This window comes from Hemibagrus wyckioides, linkage group LG09 (assembly GCF_019097595.1).
Source record: "Hemibagrus wyckioides isolate EC202008001 linkage group LG09, SWU_Hwy_1.0, whole genome shotgun sequence".
Lineage (NCBI taxonomy): Eukaryota > Metazoa > Chordata > Actinopteri > Siluriformes > Bagridae > Hemibagrus > Hemibagrus wyckioides.
Window position 1 is genome coordinate 7,250,506 of NC_080718.1, and position 7,500 is coordinate 7,258,005.

The following is a 7,500-nucleotide window of genomic DNA, read 5'->3' on the forward strand; positions in this document are numbered from 1 at the left end:
ACACACACACACAGCACACACACATGACACATATGGCACATTACACACGCATACACACATACAGTGCATCAATAATATATATACACACACACGCCATCCTGAGCTCTGTGTGTGTGTGTGTATGTGTATATATATGTGTGTGTGTGATTATTTTCCTCTGTGTCCTTGAGTTGTGAGAGTGATTTATTCTTTCTGTCTACACACACTCTAGTGATGACCTCATGAGGACAACAGAATATAAATATATTATTAAATAACTCACTTAATAATTACTAAAAAAGAAATAATTAAGCAGAAATAAATAATTACTTAAAAAGAAGTATAGCAAATAAATTCAGCTTATTGAAAGTTTAATCACAAAACAGCAGGAATCTCATCTTTCTGTGAGCTTCACTGGAGAGAGTCATCGCCTGATGTGACCTTCTCAGCACTAACAACACTGAGCTCTCAGGGTCGGCCACTGTGGTCTGGGGGTCAAAGGGCTGAAGAAGGAAGTGATTCGGCTCATGAGTAAACATTAAACACATCACTGCTGACTCAGCAACGCTGCAGACATAGTGCAACTTCTCTTTGCTCCCTACGGGCCAAGGGGACAAGAGACTGAGTGAGACTCGGACCTTTATCTTGATCCTCAATCATGCTGCCTTCACACACGCTCCACACTCTGCCTAACAGAACACACACAGTTCAGAAAAACCCAGTGTGACCAGAATAATTAGGAGAGTAACTATGCTGCAGAGGTGAAGAGCTGAGTCACTTCACATAAATCACTCTCAACAACCTCAGGACAAGAGGAAAGACCAATACTACACATTGACATATGATAAGTATTACATACACACATGATACACACACCCAGATCCTCAGAAGCACTATAGGTAGATATATGTAGTCCCAGACAGAGATGACTGTAGACAAGACACAGACAGACATATATAGATATATATATAGACAGACAGACAGATAGGTAGAGAGACAGACAGACAGTACAGACAGGGTAAGGGTGGTAGGTAGACAGACAGGTAGAGTAGGTGGTAGTAGACATTGTACAGGTGTGTGTAGTATTAGACAGTACAGACAGACAGACAGGTAGGTATGTATATTAGTAGACAGACAGGTAGGACAGACTAGACAGAGAGACAGACAGGGTAGGTGGTAGACAGGGTAGACAGACAGGTGGTAGGTAGACAGAGACAGACAGGTGGTAGGTAGACAGAGAGACAGACAGTGTGGTAGGTAGACAGGGTAGACAGACAGACTGTAGGTAGACAGACAGGTGGTAGGTAGACAGGTAGGTAGACAGACACAGGTGGTAGACACAGGTAGGACAGACACAGGTAGACAGGTAGGGTGAGGGACAGATCAGACAGACATGAGTATGTATGTGGTGGTGGTATGTGTATGTGACAGATGTGGGTGAGGTAGACAGACAGACAGACAGACAGAGGTGTAGACAGACAGCATGGTGGTGGTGGTAGGTAGGTAGACAGACAGACAGACAGACAGACATGTGTGTGTATGACAGGTAGACAGACAGACACAGGACAGACAGACAGACAGGTGTGTGTAGACAGACAGGTAGACAGACAGACAGACAGCATTGCAGCATCAGATGTATCGTACATTGCATCACATCGCATCAAAGACTATCGCATCACAGATGTACTGTATATAAGATCGTGATCGTGATCTGCAGACAGATCACATATCAAAGACTGTGATTGTACATATAAGACAGTATACATATATAGATTGGCAGGTGTGTATGCAGATCAGACAGAGACTGTATAGGTATATAAGACAGGACTGAGATTGCAGATCAAAGATTGGCAGGCAGCAGGTGTGTGGTGGCAGACAGACAGCATCAGACGTATCGCAGAGACAGACAGATCAGATCAGATGGCAGACAGACTGTGTGTGTATGTGCAGCATTGCAGTGTGTATGTGTGTGGCAGGACAGTGTGACACGTGTGTAAGACTGCATCAGACCAGATTGCAGGTAGATCAGGACAGGGTAGACAGACTGTGTGTATCAGACAGGCATCGTGATGACGGCAGGCATCGTGACCAGTATCGCATCAGACCAGACAGATGTGTGTGTGTATGTATAGACAGATTAGATCAGACATTGCAGGCAGATCAGATCAGTATCAGACAGAGATCAGACAGGCAGGTAGACAGATCAGACAGATTAGATGCAGATCGTGATTGCAGTAGACAGACAGACAGACAGATTGCAGGTGGTGTAGATTGAAGATCAGATTGCAGATTTGGCATGTCAGACAGACTAAAGATGCAGGCATGTGTGTTATTGCAGATCAGACAGACAGGCAGACAGACTGCAGATTGTAGGTGGCAGACAGACAGACAGACAGACAGATTGTGGTAGACAGACAGGTAGGCAGACAGGTAGACAGACAGGTAGGCAGACAGGTAGACAGGTCAGATTGGTGGTATACTGGTGGTAGACAGGTGGCAGACAGCATGTGCAGGCGCAGACAGGCGGTGGTAGACACACAGATTATTGCGCAGTATTGCAGCATTGTAGACAGACAGAAAATGTATATAGGTAAGATCAGACTATCAGACAGATTGTATCATAGTGACAGTACAGACCGTATCAGTATCGTGATCGCATTACATGATGGTGGCAGGCAGATTGAAGATCAAGATGCAGGACAGCACTGTGACACGCAGTGTGGTGCACGCAGATGGTATACCGAACAGATCAGACAGACAGACAGTAGCAGAAGACAGACAGGCAGATCAGATCAGACAGCACAAGATTATTGGCACGGCAGACGCAGTACCAGACGCAGACAGATGTATTGTGGCAGTTGGCAGACGCATCAGACCAGACAGTATCAGATTGCAGCAGGTATCATTTGGAGATCAGATCAGATCAGATGGCAGGCACGACACGTTGCAGAGTATGTATTGCATTTATCAGACAGATTGCATGAGAGACGGCATCAGACAGCATCAGATACGTGGCAGGCAGACATGTGGCAGACGCATCAGACTGTGGTGTGTGTGTGCATGTGACAGACAGACAGACAGTGCAGACAGGTGACCGTGATTGCAGACGCAGATTGCAGACAGACAGGTGACCAGAGACAGATGTGCAGCAGACATGTAGGTACAGACAGACAGATGTGCAGACAGATTGCAGATTGACGTGACAGTGTATCGCGGCAGACAGACGCAGACCAGACTGCGTATGTGTGCATGTATGTGACAGACAGATTGCAGGTGATTGCGGCATGTGTGTGTGCAGACGATTGCATCGCAGATTGCAGACCGCATCCGCAGGCAGGCAGGCAGACAGACGCACGCACGTGACGCACGTACAGACACGTGGTATCAGACAGGCACGTGACACGCGGCACGTGCAGACAGGTGCGCATTGCACGACGCAGTAGATTACGGTATGCATTGGCAGGTATATATTTGCATTTGATTGCAGACAAAGATTACGCAGACGTATGTGGCACATCGCACTGCATCGGGTGACACGTGGCAGGTGGCATCGCATCGTATCATATCACATCGTCCCGTATGATTATTGCACAGATCTGAGACAGATTGTAGATTATGATTGTAGTATATCAGATTGTATCAAAGATTGGTGAGACGATATGATTATGGTATATGCAGATATGTGGCAGATTCAGATCAGATTGTGGTATATCAGATCAGGTATACATACGGTGGCAGATTGGCATCATCATAGGCATCAAGATTATATCAGTGACTGCAGATCGTGATTGATGGTGGTATTTGTATATATCAGATTACTGTATGCAGTAGACAGGCAGATCGTATCGTGGCAGCAGCAGACAGGCAGACAGATTGCAGAGGGCAGACAGAGCAGATCAGACAGACTGCAGCAGGCAGACCAGAATGCAGGCAGGCAGACGCAGGTGGTAGACGCACGGCAGACCAGACAGGCACGGCAGGTGGCAGATAGTATGTAGGCGCAGACAGGCACGGTGACAGACAGATTGGTGGCAGTGACAGACAGTAGATTGTATCGGTAGACAGACAGGTGGCAGGCGGTAGACAGATCAGACGTGCACCGACAGACGTGGTGACGTGGTGACAGGCAGACAGACATCGTAGATCGCAGACATTGCAGTATGGTAGGTGGCAGCAGGCAGGCAGGACAGGCAGATGTATCAGACAGACCGTGATCGTGGTAGACAGGCAGGTGGCATCGCACCGCACGGCATCAGACGGCGGCAGGCAGGCAGGTCGCACGCACGCATGCACGCGGCATTGTGACAGGCGGTGACAGGCAGGCAGACAGACAGTATCGCATCGCACGGGTGTAGCACGCACAGTATTGTAGTGTGGTAGACAGACAGACAGATTGCATAGATCGTGACAGACGACTGTGGTGACAGACAGTGGCAGGTAGACAGATGTGCAGCATCGCATCGTGACCGTATGGTGGTAGGTGCAGACGCAGATTGCAAACAGATGACAGCATCGGGTAGGCAGACAAACATCGTAGACAGCATGTGACAGCAGATCGTGACTGCAGGCAGACAGACATGTGTATAAGATGTGGCAGACAGATGTGACCAGATTACAGGTGGCAGACAGATCGTGCAGACAGACAGACCAGACAGACAGGTGTGTATTGCGGCAGGCAGTATATGCAGACGTGTTATCGTGGCAGAGACGCAGGCAGCATTGATGTATGACGCGGCAGATGTAGGACAGATCGCAGACTATCAGGCGGCAGATTGCAGACAGATTGCAGGCAGGCAGGCAGAGACCGGTATCGCATCAGGACAGACAGGCATCGCATCAGGCATGTGACGCACGCATCGCAGGGTCGCACGCGCAGACGCGCACGTGGCGCAGTGTGACGGCAGACACGCGCAGGCAGACACCGCGGCGCGCATCACGCGCACAGACAGCATCGCGCAGACACGCGGCGCATTGCACGCACGCACACGCATACAGACCGCGCGCGCACCGCACGCACGCGCACGACCGTGACAGCGCGACGCACGCATCAGATGGTACATCGCACGGCAGACAGGCGCGTGACACGCATCGGTCGCGCATGACAGGTAGACAGCAGACACGCACGCACGCACGCGCGTGGTGGCAGACGACAGATGGTAGACAGCAGTGGCAGACAGGGTGACAGACAGGCATGGTAGATGTGCAGACAGATCGTGGCAGACGACCGCACAGCAGACAGACAGCACGTACAGATGATGTGCAGCTGTGGTAGACAGACAGTACGTGTGCAGACAGATGTGGTGGCAGACAGACAGATGGCTGTGCACAGACAGACTTATTGTGGCACAGGCAGTGTGGCATGCAGGCAGGCACAGACAGACAGATGTGCACGCACGCACGCATACGCACGCATGCAGGTGCACGCATGTGGCTGCACGTGTGTACGCATGTGTGCATGTATGCATGTGCATGTGCATGCACATGTGTGTGTGCGCATATGGCATGCATGTGTGCATGCATATGTATGCATGTATGCATGTGTGTGCATGTATATGCACGCATATGCACATGCATGCATGTGTGTGCATGCACACACCACCACCACAACACACAAGCAGTTGTTATGGATTTATCTCTTACATCAAAATAAATAAAGATATACTCGCATGATTAATGAAAGCATTATAGACATAATCCCATCCTTTATAAGACAGTGTATATATGATAATAAATATCTTATATCTCAGAAACTAAACGCATAGTTTTATCCGTTATAAACAATTTAATAAACGGAGATCTGCATTCACGCGCTACATGCAGCACCTTTACTACACCTGCACACGTAATTTCCTTCCCTTTTCATTTCCTCAGTAACTGTCTCTCCTCTGGACAGGAATAAAGAGTAAAACTCACAGACCGGTCAGCTCCAGGTGAGATTAATCCGACACACGGAGTTAAAAACACACATTTAACCGCTGTGTTTATTTCTGCAGCTGTGTCTCGCGCTTCCTGACATCCATCCGGGAACTTTCACCCAGTTCTTACGTCACGGAAATACCCGGAAATGAAATACCCCGCCATTTTATTTATTTTTTATAACCCACTTTAGTATATCTATAATGTTTCGTCCCTCTCAAAAACTGGTGAATAATTAATTATACAGTAATATAATATTCATGCGATAAGTCTTCTTTCATTCTTTTGTCTTATTCGTTCATATGTCTCCATCATTCGACACTGCGGTATACTCTTTCGTTAATTCCATTAGTTCTATTTTTGTAATAAGAACTACATTTCCCGTGAGCATTACAGATTAGCTAACGTTTGCGTTTGGATATCTTTGCTAATTTCCCTAAAGCCCTAACACAAGAAGGATTTTATCCTTAACAGACAACTATGTTAAATACGATCATTTTATGGCTTTTTCTTTATAATGACAAAAATCTGTTTGGATTTATTCGCTAGCTATCCGAGCTTAGCTATATTAGCTTTATTAGCTGACCAGAATGCCCGGATGAAGTCGCGGCATCTGATTGGTCCAGCAACAAATAGGTCACAAAACGAACCTTTACAGAAATTATATTTATATATATAAAATATACATCTCTCTAATATAAACCATTAGAGTCCATTTGAATACTTTTGTTAATCTGAAAAGATTCCTGCTAGTTCTGTTTCGAATAAAGATGAACTAACATGGTAGTCTGGATTATCGCGTGGGACTCTACCGCCATCTAGTGATCTCTTTGTGGAAATCCACTTCACTTCTGATTTTTAAACCGATTTAATTCTGTGTGATGTCACACAGGGAAATAAATGGGACAATAATAATATTGACCATTTGCCTTGGACTAATTACAGACTTTACTGGACTGCAAGCTGTCAAATGTGAGAAGAGATTAATGAGAGAAAATTTCACTCAAGATTTATTTTGCCTTTAAAATGATCTTCATTCCACCAATAAGTTTAAAAGTACTACAGATAATGAATTAACACACATGAATGCAGGTACACAGTGTCTTTCTGCAACAAATCAGTTGTTCGATTTAAAGATTTTTTTATTAAATGACAAACTGTATACCAAACACAAACTTCTTTATTCTCTCTTTATTAGAATTTTATATTCACAGCATTAATATATACATTAAAGATGGGGGAAAAAACAGTTTTTCTTAAAAAAACCTCCAGGTGACATCTCGCTGCTGGGACTGTGAGAGCACCAGATCTCCAGCATGGGAAACTCTGCTTTATTTATTTTATACAAATTATATACACTCTATAGGATAAGTTTAGGAGACAAAATGTTTAAAATAAAATTAAAAAAAAAGAGAAAGAAATAATATTCCAGAAAATATCATGACTGTATTGTGTTCAGATCAAGATTCTGGAGAACATCTCACTAATCTCCTGGCTGCAGACCTCCATCACCTCCATCAGCTTCATTATCATTAGCCTTGTAACTCTAGAAGCAGCTGAATTATTTTATTGTTCAAACCATGAGATCAGAAGAAGTTATAAAGT

The 7,500-nt window shown here is 45.7% G+C and overlaps 2 protein-coding genes across 5 annotated transcripts in view; both read right to left on the bottom strand.

Moving 5' to 3' along the window:
* Nucleotides 1-6,033, bottom strand: part of cnsta (consortin, connexin sorting protein a) — a 29,180-nt gene extending 23,147 nt beyond the window's left edge. For 3 of the 4 annotated variants that reach the window (XM_058399312.1, XM_058399311.1, XM_058399308.1), the window contains exon 1: nt 5,893-6,033. The gene's annotated coding sequence lies outside the window, so the exon portion shown is untranslated. Of the gene's footprint in view, nt 1-5,813 lie in introns of all 4 variants that reach the window. The other variant, XM_058399310.1, reaches the window with a different exon arrangement.
* Nucleotides 6,034-7,071: 1,038 nt separating this feature from the next.
* The window catches only part of tfb2m (transcription factor B2, mitochondrial), an 8,833-nt gene continuing 8,404 nt past the window's right edge, over nt 7,072-7,500 (bottom strand). The window contains exon 9 of the mRNA XM_058399947.1: nt 7,072-7,500. This exon is cut by the window's right edge and continues 475 nt beyond it. The gene's annotated coding sequence lies outside the window, so the exon portion shown is untranslated.